Genomic DNA, 13,798 nt, shown 5'->3' with positions numbered 1-13,798 from the left:
TTAAGTAATTGCGCTTAGATAGTTTAAAGCTTTCAAAAGTTGCTATATTTATGGCCATTACTGTATATGCGGGATATTAAATAAAAAGAGAACACAGGCATGATCAGGATTTTCTTCATAGACTAAAACTCCATCCCCGAATCCTTTCAATATTCCTACCTCCCATAGGTCCCTAATCATATTTTCCTTTCCTGCTCCTTTTTTCCACACTCACAAAACTTTTGCTTTGATTTGACCTTTCCGAATCGTTTTCCAAACAGACAGGATGTAACGCAAATCCTTGTCTACCGAATCCCAGACGAGATTTAAACTTTTTTTCAAATTCCCCTAAAATTTATATAGGAAGTTCAGCGACTTGACGCGAGAATTATTACCTACTCCCTTTTTTCAGTTCAGTTTTCGAATTCAATTTGTGCAGGGTTCCTGTTTTGCATCCTGTTCAAGCCATGTGGGATACGATAATAATTCTCCATTATGCCCTGTACGATTTGCTGTGTTGTACATGCAACGTCTGTGGTATCGGAAAGTTTTGATATAATAATCCAAGCATATCAGCCTCAAAGTTGTGTAATTCTCGGGGAAAGTTATGCAGGAAATATGGCAATATAATATCACTTGGTAATTTATTACGGCATCATCCTTTTCGCGACCCGTCTCCAATTTCCATTGTCGACGAAGAAAAACCGTCTCTTGAAAGTTGCGAATGCTATTAATCAAGATATCGTGAGGCTTTTGTGTCTAAAATGGGACTGGGCTAAATGGGCCATCCAACGAACAACTTTTGTATATTAAAGAGACATTTATATCAAATTTATTTTATATTAAAGTGGCTATGAGCTAGAGAAAAATCGGCCTCCTCTTCGGAAATGTGCGAGATTCCTTCATATCTCGGAATTGCCTGAAACGGAGTTTTACCTTTGAAGGAGTTAGAGACTGATTTGAGCTGGAACAAATTAACAATTAAATCCAACAGACATGTTGCTTCTCGGAGGGCGATTATTGGGGTATTGGAAGAACAGTTGTTCATTAAGTGATGTTCGTTGGAAAAACTACCCAGAAGAAATTATTCGATAACAAAGACAAATGGTTATCATTACTGCGGTGTCCTGCAGTTCCCAAAATTTCCATTACACCCACAAAAATTAATAGATAGTTCCACCCTAACCTCGGTTGTTCATTAATAATATCACTTTTGACATTGCCGAAAAATATAACGATTTATCTTTAAGATCGGACTGTAAGCTTTTATCATTTTTTGTTGAATTGCAATAATTTCCATGCTCTGATTTGATCTCAGAAGGAGGAACTTTTCTATCAAAGTTTTTGATGCAGTTCTGTCGAGTTGGAAATCCGTGAGGAATTTTAATGCAACGAGTGGCACGTTAATAGTAATTACCGGCTGCATGTCGAAAATTACTAGTGGTTAGATCGATATGGAAAAACACCCACGAGAAATTACTGGAAATAATATCCAATTCTCTAACTATGTCTCTAGGGTACAATTTCCTGTCTAGTATTAAAAAATACAATTAAGCCTTTAACGCATGATCCTGTACCGAACCGTTCTTCAACAGTTTTTGAGCACTTAAATTATTTGATATCGAGCAGCACCGTTATAAGTTTGGGCACACTACATAGATGGCGTCATTTTTTTAGTAAACCGTGCGTACAACAATCTCATTGAATAGTCACGATAGCCAATCAGCGAGTCGAATTTTTTTAAAACTTTTTTCATTATTATCCTTGTTCAAAGAAAAGAAATATGAGACCCGTGCTAAGTTTCTAAGCTTAGATTAATTAAAATTAATTCTTTCGTTTTAATGAACATTTCCACCGCGCTGAATAGTTTCCAGCGAACTGGCTTGATTTCAGATATTATTCCATAATCATACAATTCAACAAATACACAATTTATTTGGAATATCCTGAGAAAGTGCCATCCCCTACTCATTATCTCACATTAATACCGTCCTGTCCTATTCAAATAATATTAGATTCTTAAGCATTTAATCTCCGTAACGCACCCCTCCAGTTGTCCAGTATTTAATTGCATCCTGTAATACGTTTATTCCTGCATGATATGTTTATTTATTCTGGTCTTGTTCCGCAATTATTTAATCCTGTAATAAACCCATGGTTTTCCTTCTCATGTTCCCATCTAATCCATTGAACCCTAGATTTTCTGCATTGTCTGAAGTGGGGTGTAGCGGTTCCTTTGATGCTTAATGCCAAGGGTGGGGGAGATCTCGAGATTTACAGGAGTCGCAGGATTAATCCAGATGAATTATGTCACCTCAAGCTATACTGTAAAAGTGACCAATTTTTTGGCTTAATCCTGAGCTGTGCCATTGTAAGATGGCCTCTCATAAACCTTACAACTTAGAGCATTATCAGATATTGCCATCTAATGTCACTGATCTAAATCACATTGACATTCTGCTCATGTCTGCTTAATCTGACAGTCGGCTTATGTCTGCTTAAATCTGCTTATGTCAAAAAGTAGCCTGAGGTATCCGCCTTTGAATGCTATTCTCGTTCATCAAAATTTGTCATAGAGCTTCAAAGCTGTTAACATTTCCAGCTTTCTCATGTATTCGAACAATAAAAGCCATTCCACACTATAACGATACTCATGCTCCACTCTATCAAAGCTCAAAATTTAATACACGGAATAGTAATCAGGGAATTCGGACTAAAACGAGCGTCATGTTCAGGTCACGTGCATCCAAATGGGAACCGCACTTATTTAAGTGTAAACGTCGCTTAATATATAATCAATTTATTTTTACTTTTCTGTGCTTGTTATTACAGATTTGCGCTCCCAATGTTGTAGTGTGCTGATGAAGATGCCAACTACCTTGGAATCATCCAAATACAGGGTGTTTCAGCACAAGTCTGCCAATTGCTTACCGTAGGTTACTGTGACCGAAATAAGAAATAAAGTTCATACGAACATAGATCTGCTTTCGCTCCCTTTCTAAAATACCAGGTGATAAAAAATTATTACTTTTTTTAGGTTTTTTCTAATAAGCCAATTTCGACAATAAATATTTTTATGAAAATTGAAGAGTGCAAAATAAGTTTAGAATGATTTCTTTTAAGGGGAAAACAATGTTTTTAATTTCACCAATGGCGTTCCCATTAATGTAACTCTAATTATTTCAAACGAGAAATTTGATACGCCATTTGTTTTGAAAAAATTAAGATCATTTCTGAGCATTTCATATTTTGAATATTTTTCATAATGTTAACCGTTTTCATGAAGAAAAAAGCATTATTTGCTAACTAATATTAAAACTACAAGACTAAATTAGGTAAATAAAAATATTCAAAAGACCTTTTTTCACAGAAATATGAAGCATTTAGAAAATTATTTTTATTTTTTTAACCTGTGGCGAATCATATTTTTCATTTAAAATGTTCCGGATTACATTAATGAGGACGCCACTAATGAAATTTGAAACAGTTTTCCCCTTAAAAGACATGTCTCCACACTTATTTTGCACTCATAAAAAAATATTTATTGTCGCAATGGACTTATTGGAAAAAAACTAAAATAATAATTTTTTATCGCCCTCTATTTCAGATAGGACGCGAAAACGGACCACGTTCGTATGAACTTATTTCTGCCATAGGAACTTACAGTGAACAGTTGGCAGACTTACTCTGAACCAACCTGTATATTGATACCAATCCAAGGAACAATTCTCACAATGAAAGCTCTTGTTTTTCACATCTGAATGCTCACAGAGATTATTTTCAGTCGACATAAACAGATTATTTTGGGCCTTCCAAAAGGTCTCTCCTCACTTCACCTATCCAGCCTGTATTTTGTTGGATTAGTATACCAATTACGAATCCGGAGTTTGGGACATTAATGCCTGTATGCACCGTCAGTCATTAGGCCAGCTTAAATTTTAAGTCCTCTCAAACTTATGTTTTCGCCGAAGAGATTTCAAGGGATAGGAGGACTTAAAGTTAAACCCGTAAAATTCGAGGCTTATTATTAAACCGAGAATATATTAACTTAATACCGTGTTTGTTTGTTGTTTTTCACGTCCATATTTCATTAACTTTGTATTGGATTTGAGTGTTCCGGTCTTACACAATAAGCTCCATCCATTCGAGAGCACTGGAGGAAAATAGGTGACAACAAGAAGATTTCCCTTTTATTTCTCTTGAACGGTCTCTCTCGCTTAAAAATAACGGGAATTACTATTAGATTTCACCGAGGAACTACTCAAACTCAACGAATATCTAAAGAAGTATTTGTTGATGCAGCTTTCACTCTTACTCATTGAAGTGGAACTAAAAAATGGAGCCCAAGAGCTATTGGAAAAGTCCTTTTCTTCTAATCCGAGAACCGATGAATCCGTTACCCTTAAAGCTAACTTCCTTCGACAATGTATGCAAAAACTGCCCAAAAACCTTCAGTATCTAAGAGTATGACTTTTAGAATAACTTTATATGTTCCATGATATTATTGAAAGCAATGCAACTTCTATTGGCGCTCACCCAAATTTAAGTTTAAAATTCCTTTTCTCTTTGCTCAAATAAACACTGGCACCTCGTTTAAATAAGCACGTTATATGCAGAAATATGTTCTTCAGGTAAAGCCCTAAATGCTGAATATTCAATAAGCAAATACAGCTTGTGACGCCAACTTTTTCGTTTATACGGCTATGGCCCATACGTTTAATAACGGTTTACAAGCGGGCTCGTTAAATGCATAAAACATGATTCTGAAACAGCACTTTCGGCCTTTACCTTTCCTAATTTAACTTTAACGACAAGGTCAGTCATATAAAAGGTTTCTGAAATATTCACCCTTCGCCAGGAGGCGCTGAAAGAGTAGCTCAGCTCATAAATAGAGTCGATTGAAAGAGATTTTTTGTTTGGTGCAGCTTAAAAAGTGCTTATACGTAGGTACTCCTCAGATTAAATCATCCGTGTAGCGAGGAAATGAAAGGACAAAGAAAGGTCTGATCCAATATATAGGAGATAATTTAATGGAAGAAGTGGGTGATTTGAAATCTGGCACATTCGGTCGAGGGTCCGGACAAATAACCGAAAAGTCGCAAAGGTGTCAGCACAACAGCTGCCTACGAAATCCCCTGTTATGTTCAGTGATTACAGTTTTTTTCCTTTTTTTTTGAACGAGACGTCAGATTATAGGCCCCAATAGCCAGCAGTTGAGCTGACCGAGTCGCTCGATCATTATTGGGGGCACCACAAGAGTTTTGATAAAAGTTTTAATATAAAAATATAAAGATAATAAGGGGAAAGTAAAGAATGATATTAACTTCATACTAGCGCAGCATCAATTTGGGATGCAAATTTCTATATGAAATTTTATCCAGGAAGATAATATGCTTCAAAGGTGTTTCTTACGGGACAGAACGTAATAAATTCACTACTTTTTGGGTACAAGGTGGTGAGATTGGTGCACAGCAAATTTTCAAAGTAGATAAAGAAAAATGAATACAGATGTTATGGTTTCAAACACTACCGGCTTTATGGAGGGGCGAGGTTGACCAATGGTCCAGGTCGGCGGTCTTTCCTGGTTAACGGTTCTTCTTGGGTTAGAGGGGCGAACTTTGATTGGTGAAGGCGGCGTTGTTCTATCTTCAACGAATAAATACTGAGGTACGGAGCATTTTTGGATTTTCCTGGCAAATACTTAGAGTAGAATTTGATGTATATTGTGACGTTTCTTTATGATCTCGAAGCTCTTTTAGATATTGGCGAAGAACTCGCATATTCCTACGAAACCTTATAAAGCTATCTACAACTCCAAAGACACCTGAGAAGAGCGTAATAAATTTCCTCGCATCTCAATTCTTGATGCTTTCAAAGCTCCCCAAAATTTTGCAAAGAATTTGCTTATACCCGAAAGTCCTTCAAATTATCTCTAGAATCCCAGACATCTCAGTGGCGTTAAATTTCCATCGGAATTAGAGAACTTGTGCTCGGATTGGTACGAGATTCAAACCATTAACTCATCCCCGATGTTTCGTTTAATTAACTCTTGATCTTCTTCAGGGCGACAACGATACGGATCAAACAGAAGCTTCATAGCATACGATTCTGATATAGGCAAACTAGAAACAAACCTCGATTGGCAAAACACATCCTCTATTTGGTTATTAATTACGTCTACCTGTCGGAAATGTGGTAAAAATGCATAGCCTAATAAATGGCCAACACCAGAAAATTACTACTACATTTAATACATGCGTCATTTGTGGCCATCAACTTGACCATGGTGTGCATAGTTACTGAAACTGATGCCATACAATTTAGAGATTTGATATAGTCACTACATTCTACAAACAAACCAATTCTCAGGGAGATTTTCTAACGAAGTATCGCATATTATGCCAGTTGCGTTATGCGAATATGGGTTCAACTTTCTAGGTGTTTCTCCTATAACCTTTTCTCTTTATTTCTAAGACTGGTATAAAGTAATAAAAGAGCGATCCACATAAAAGATCAAGATCTTTGCCAAAGCTCAGTCTCAGGAACAAATAATTGGCTTTAAATAGATATTCATATTTTCAAATCGATGAACTGAAATGGTATAAGAACTGTTTAAATGTTATTCTGATTGTTGAAATTTTCAAAAATAAAACTAAGATAATGACGTAAACATTGGGCTAAGGTCGAAATTTCATAAATGATATTTTCACCCGACGAATTAGCTTTTACAAGAAGTTATGGGGAATGACCCTTATGGGGCGAATTTGGAACTAAGATCGCAAGTAAAATGGTAAGAATAGAAGAAAATATTAATTAAAACGTCAGAAATATTTATAAAAACATTTAAAAAAATATGTTCATAGGACATATCTCATGCGTGAATTTTTAATATTTTTTAAATATTTAATTGTAATTTATGCTGTTAATAAAAATGTTGGCTACATGTCAAAACTAATGGACATCGGGCGTATAAACAATGATTTCCGAAAAGCCGATTATAAATTTTGTTAAAATACAAGTTGAATGGGAAGCCAAAAGGCATCAACACATTCAATTCACAAGCTTCGGGACACGAGGGTTTTATTTTTTTAAAAGTCGTTAAAAAGCGTCTAAAATTTAAATAAAAGTAAACATTATATCTTGTAGATATTCATAAAAACTCATAATTACGACCCTTTTTTATCTGTATTTACACATACTATTATTTGTTTCCGAGCCCTCCTCGGTTCTTCCCCAATATTTACATTTTTCTGTACGAACTTTACGCATTTAATATATAATTATGTGTGCTTTAAGGATCTGGAAAAGCCAGTGGGGTATATGTTTTGTTAATAATATGACACTGATAAATTTTGAAAAGCCATAAAATTATCGTTGACAATGCACAAAAATTAGACCTCGTTAGGTACGACACTAAACAAATTGCAAAAATTATACTCAAAATAATGATGTTTTTTTGGTAGTTTCACTTGATTTCGAATTCTTCCTCGGAGAATTTCTGACGCACAAGCTATTTCTTTGAGCTTTAATAGAGTCTGCGGGGGTGCCTAATTTATCAAAGCATACACATAGGCTTGGATTCGTTGGATCACAGTTCTTTAGCTTACAGATACTTTTGCTTTCACAGAAAAATATATTTGAAAGTTAGAAAGTTCCAGTGCTTGGAAAAATTTCAATTCCTACCCTGATAGACAATGATCCATTTAAGTGGAATACAAAAATGACATAACGAATATACGGTAACAGTAAGCGTCAAAAATATTTAAAAGAAAATATTAATAACATTTTTAAGTGTTAAGTGAGAAGGCGAAAATCGATTTCCTTTCTATTGGGATCCTTTTTCAACTTTTCGGGCTCTTAACTTCACATGGGAGGTAAAATTTTATTGTCACTTTGCGACCTGCATGTCACATCCGCGAGCTTACGAATATCAACAAACTTACCCCAAAATCCATCAACCAACCCTTTCGAACAAAAACTCTAAAGCTGCCATTTCGACTTGTCCCAAATGAAAATTCAAACTATCATTCCTTCTCCTAACAAAAGGTCCGTGAAAAGTTCGCAAAAAGTTAACGCGCGTCCATGTGAAGCGCGCTTCAGCGTTTTCAGGCCCGTTCAAAGAGCGCATACGAAATGCTGAAAACAACTGAAAACTAGCAGTCACATAGAGTCAGAGGCGCGACAGCAAGAGATAAGAAAGAGACGCCGACGCAGGCGCCCTCTATTGACGGCCCTGCCCAGCATCCCCATTGAGAAGACGTAGTGTGTGCATGCACTTAGGGTTAATTGAGTTTAGCCACTTTGCGATGTCTCTGTATGGGCTTTATGATCTATCTGGTTCTCAGAAAAGTTGTTCTTTAGGCCTAAATGCCTCATTATTGCTGTAGCGTCAACATTGTTAAAGTTGGATGATCCAATTTCCTTTCAGAATTGCTGTTAGTAAAGTTGAAGGCTCCGAGGGCAGATCTGGGAATCTGAGCAGTGCGCGGTCAGTGAGTAAGATCAAATAAACACACATGAGGGAAGAGAGAGTATGGGACCTGTAAAAAGAGAAAGGCACAAAAGGGGGAAGAGGAAGGTGCCTGAAAAGGGACAAACTTCTTCCAAAAGGGATGAGAAAATAAGTGGTAGGTAAAACATAAAAAGATTTAGCGGTATTGCAGTTTCAGTGCGGAGAGGAAGAGCGAGATAAATATAGAAAAAAAACTCAAAATAACAAAACAGGGACGGGGAGGTAGAGACGTGGGAACAAATGGACACTTACGAACAGAAGTAAAGTAACTCAGCGACATGGAGAAATTTCAACGAAATAAGAGCAAGTAAATGGTAGGTGCAGAAAATTTTCCCTCAGCTGACGCATGAACGAGAGCAGTAGGGAGAGGCAAACAAGAAAAAAGCAGCATTTAATTCATGCAGGGCCACTACAAAAAACTTGACGAATTATTTTTAAAAGACTTACTATAGCAATAAGCATTAATCCCCATACAGACTCCCAGCCTTCTAACTTAGAAATAATCCTATCTGCGATGTCCTTAACTAAGTCAGAAGACACTAATCGTAAAGGAAAAGTTATTTTCCGCCCTGTTGGATAATCCTAAAACGTCCGTAAACGTCGTTAAGGACAGACGCGAGGATGGGCCAACTTTGCTATAACTTCGCTATAAGGACGTTACAAATCATTCTACCAGCTGGACATTTAAAACACTTCGAATTTATGTATTATCCATAAGCTATCAACAGCAGATACGGAGGGTTTACGGCTAAATTGCATGTCAGAACTTTAATAGAACGTTATAAATTCTTGACGAAGATTACGTTTTATAATGAAGAAAACTTTGAATGATATTTCTTTAAATCAGCAAGCACATAATCTCTAAAAATTCCTACTCTCAGCTCAATCATAATAACAAGAGATTTAATCGTCCAGCGATCGTGTTCCGCCATTTTCCTGATTATGACTCTACCTACAGACAAGCAAAATAACAGTTCATTTCCCAATTTGCTCTAATCTTCCCGATTAATCTGACCCTTGAAACGAAAATGAACGATAAAGGGAAAGTTTAGAAGTTTGTTAATGTCACACTGGTAATAGGTCATTATCAGCGTATCCCAACTTCAGGAATATGTTATCCACTATTTCTTGTCATCTGAATTTTAAATGGGTTATGAAGTAATCCATCTCAAGAACATATTTACATTCGAAGTTATGTATTTAAATAAGATACGTATCTTGAGGGCAAATTGGGGAGAAGTTTGAGTGATGAATCTCTGCGTCCAAGGCTAAGGGTAAACAAGATGTTTCCATTTTGAAGGGTTTTGTAACCCTACATAATAATTTGGAAATTTATGTAAATATTTAACCAGACTGCTCGTGTTCGTGTGGTAACGATGTCTGTGATTAAGCCCTCATTGGGATCAAACATCAGTCCTGGAAAACCGAAACAATATATTAATATTAAAAGTAGTCATGTCCCACAGAATTATGAAATCCAGCCCGCGGGTGCGCTACAACGTGTTTAAAGAATTAATTTCTATAGGGATTTGACCAGGTCACATATCCATAGATTCAACCTATAGAGTAATTTTTATTACCTGTGTGTACTGTTGGAATTTTTATAGCCTACGGGTTTAATGTAAATTGATGCTTAATTTTCTGTGATGAACACAGATGGATTTTAATAACACTTTCCCTACTAACAACACACAACCACAGACATGCACTGACATTTCCTCGAATTGTTGAACCTTACGGTAGAGCCGTAGTGTGCTTGAGGTGGATTACTCATGGTTGATTTACTTTTTTATAATGACCGCCCCTTATTCACCAACAAAATAAAAGAAAAATACTGTTTTTAAGTCGCTTACGATTGTAGGAATGCTTGTAAAGATTTGGGAAGATTCACAGGACGAAATTCTTTAAGACACCCAGCCTAGTGCTCTGACGGCCGGATAGTATGGGAGTCCCCGAGGTACATTTCCCACGTCCCTGAGGGACATATTGTCAGGATCGGAGGGGACTGAAAGTAGTTTTTACCTACTTCACTTGCCTTCTCGTAGTTTATTCGACACTCTCCCCATCTGTTGTATTTCACAACATCTACTGTTTCTAGATCATTCCCGTCCTATTCTACAGTGAACCACAGAAGTATTCGTATACCCTACAAAAAGTTAGTTTTGACATAAAAACGCCTAGTAATTTTTTTTTTTCATCTGGTCTTATTGCATGGGGTGTATAACAAAGATTTCCTATAAAATTATGTATATAGGTATATATTATTCCATTAGCTTTGTTGGCATCAACAGGACAGGATTTTCCTTGCAACTAGGAAGTATAGAGTCCCAAGCGATCTGCAAGGCTCTTTTTAGACTCTCTTTATCCTTAATCGTGCTTCTAATAGCAGGAACTCTTATTTTTCTATCAAATTCGTCCCATAAATGTTCGATTGGGTTTAGATCAGGGGATTGAGGTGGATGATCTAAGATATGGGCTACCTTATGCAAAAGTCACATCTTCATATTTCGTGTCGTATGTTTCAGATCATTGTTCTGTTGAAAGATGCAATCATTGTTCAATTGTAAAATTTGAACAGATCGTAATAAATCATCGCGTAAAATGTCTAAATAAACTTTGTATCCATTATGTCATTTAAAAAATGTAATTTTCTCACATTTATGCTGCCATTGCACCTCAAACCATGACCTTCACCTCCTTGTTTTACTGTAGTTAGTATTTTTTTTTTCTAATTCTGTATTTGTTTTTCTCCAAACTTTCTCTTTCCCATCTGATCTAAAAAGGTTAAATTTGCTTTCATCCGTGAATAACACTTTTTTCCAAAATTTCTCATCTTCATTTTGATATTTTTTTTTGCAAAGTCTAAGCATTTTTAACGATTTTGTGCAGAATTGAATAGTTTACGGCGTGGAATTTTGTCATACCCATGAGAACGCAAAATTCTTATAATGTTTTCAGAATGAACATATTTTTTGAGGATCTAACAAAACTTGACTGGTCATTGCAGGTGCATTTATTCTTGGGTTGTTTTTCACTTTATTGATAACGCTTCTTATTTCGCACGAATTTAATATTTTTGGACGGCCAATTCTTTTTTATTTGAAACGCTGCCAATTTGTTCATATTTTTTTATAATTGATTGAACAATTGAATGACATTTTCCAACAATGTGTGCAATTTCATGATAATTTTTTCGCTCTGTGCCCAATTTTATTGTCTAATGTTTTAAATCAAACGAAAATTGTTTACTTTTGAGCCCCTTTTTAACAGCAAGACTAAACATTTAAATCAATTAAATAGTAAACATCAGAATAAACATTATTGTTAAAGATATGATAAAGAAAATGCCTAAAATACTTTTTTTTGTATTTTTTTATGCCAAAATGTATTTTAAACCAAGGGGTACAAATACTTTTATTAGGTTTATTATACGCATTTTATTGAAAAAAATATAAATAAATATATATTTTTAATTTTATAGGAAATCTTTGTCATACATCATATGCGATAAGATTAGCGGAAAAAAAATACTAAGCGTTTTGTCAGAACCAACTTTTTATAGGATGCACGAATAGTTCCGTAATTCACTATACATATGTACGTGTTTTCGCCCTTCGTGTAATCGAGAGGGCCTTCGTGATGGTTTCGAGCCTCCCCATGCTCGATTTACGTCCTTTCAAGTTGCAGGGTAACGCCACTCTTCTTCTTTCCAATCACTTTGTCTATGCCCTTCTGCTTTCACATCATGTTGTTACCAATCGACATGTACACATCTGACAAAAAATGTGTTTTTTCTTTTGACAATGGAAATTGTTCCTGCATGTTTGCATTTTCTCCTGAGTTGCTTCCTTTTGCATTGTGGAATCCGTATGTGCATGGCCGTCCTTAGATGTTTGGTTCTTTCGTCTTTTTATCTTAACCTTTTATGGCCTTTCCTGACGTGTTTGCCGCAAAGGCTGGTTACTGATGATGCAATAAGTCGTTCTTTTGGCAAACCCATAACCAGGCACTCCCCGATTTTATTTACGGAATTCATCTATTCTTCTGTCTTCCGCGTATGTTACCTCTCTCTCCCTCCCTTGGGGATAGTTACCCGAAGTCGGGGGAGGAGGCTTTCAAGGGTCACCGTGTGGACACACAGATAGATTTCTGATCTCTAAGTTATGATCCTTCGTTTAATGACAAACCAAATGCTTCAAAATTGTAGAATCAGTGACACATGATACCAATAATTTCTTGAATCGTATCGTTAGAAACAAGTAATTCTTGTGTCTCATATTGTACTTATAGACTTATCTGAATGAAATGATTGCGAACTCATGTATAAAAATATTATATAAGCGCTATAAATTATAAGTTGTTACGAGAGTCTGGAGGAAGGAAGATAAAATGCAAGTTGCTGATAAAATCAAATTAATTAAATTCGCTTCGTTCGTAACTATCCCTATCAATTGCTTTTAGGATTTTATTAATTAAATTATCTTGTTAACTACCACCCTAGATCAGACTCCGAGCCTGATATTTTTTTAATTGTCATCTCACAATTCTGGTACCAATTCACTTGTTCCTGTTCGAGAGCACAGCTCAGAAACTTGAGCTATGCACTCGTGATCTCAATGAGAACATATAGAGGTATCTTTACCAAAAATAAACTATTCTTCAAACACCATTATTTATAACAATTAAAATCAGGGGGGGGGGGGGGAGGTGTAGGGATAACATTGATTAATTCCCTGATAAGGTAAGCGTGATAATGCTCAGATATGAAGGTCCGCCCCTTTCAATCAGATGTTCTTCACAGAGCAAAGCTCTCCGTTGAGCGGCACATAATTCTTTTTCCTGCAACAAAAAGTAGTAGCCGCTCTGTCACCAGAGCGGGTGTCTAATACCATTAATTCCATCCAATTGCAAAAACGGGTTAAATTTAAATATTTTTTTGCTTTAAAAAATACTTCCGAGGTAACTACGTAAAACCACGATATCTCCGAAAACGAAATTACACTGAACGAATTAATTACTGCCGCTTTATTCATTAAATTCCACCAACTAAAAGATATATGGCCCTCTAGAGCAATTGCCTCAAAGGCTTTCAGTCAAACCCCTAAATTCCTCCATCCAGATACATTTTTGAGTTCCATTGTTATCTCCAGTTATCTCAAATCTTGAATGTTTTCGCCGAAGAAATGGCTATGCCCTAATTTTACGTATAATAAAAATTATGGTCCTTTTCCCCTTCCGTCAGCCCTATGCACTCATAAAAGCTGCTACGCTTTGTAAATCTTTTGTGCGAACGTTTATTATTCGAGT

General features: G+C 36.0%; 1 protein-coding gene across 2 annotated transcripts in view; it reads right to left on the bottom strand.

Annotated features, from left to right (window-relative positions):
• The window catches only part of LOC136409859 (5-hydroxytryptamine receptor-like), a 182,549-nt gene extending 174,439 nt beyond the window's left edge, over window positions 1-8,110 (bottom strand). For both annotated transcript variants that reach the window (XM_066391673.1, XM_066391674.1), the window contains exon 1: window positions 7,923-8,110. The gene's annotated coding sequence lies outside the window, so the exon portion shown is untranslated. The remainder of the gene's footprint in view (window positions 1-7,922) is intronic.
• Window positions 8,111-13,798: the final 5,688 nt, after the last annotated feature.

Source organism: Euwallacea similis, chromosome 7, assembly GCF_039881205.1.
Source record: "Euwallacea similis isolate ESF13 chromosome 7, ESF131.1, whole genome shotgun sequence".
Classification (NCBI taxonomy): domain Eukaryota; kingdom Metazoa; phylum Arthropoda; class Insecta; order Coleoptera; family Curculionidae; genus Euwallacea; species Euwallacea similis.
The sequence above is the reverse complement of the archived record's forward strand: the minus strand, read 5'-3'. Positions and strand labels throughout refer to the sequence as shown.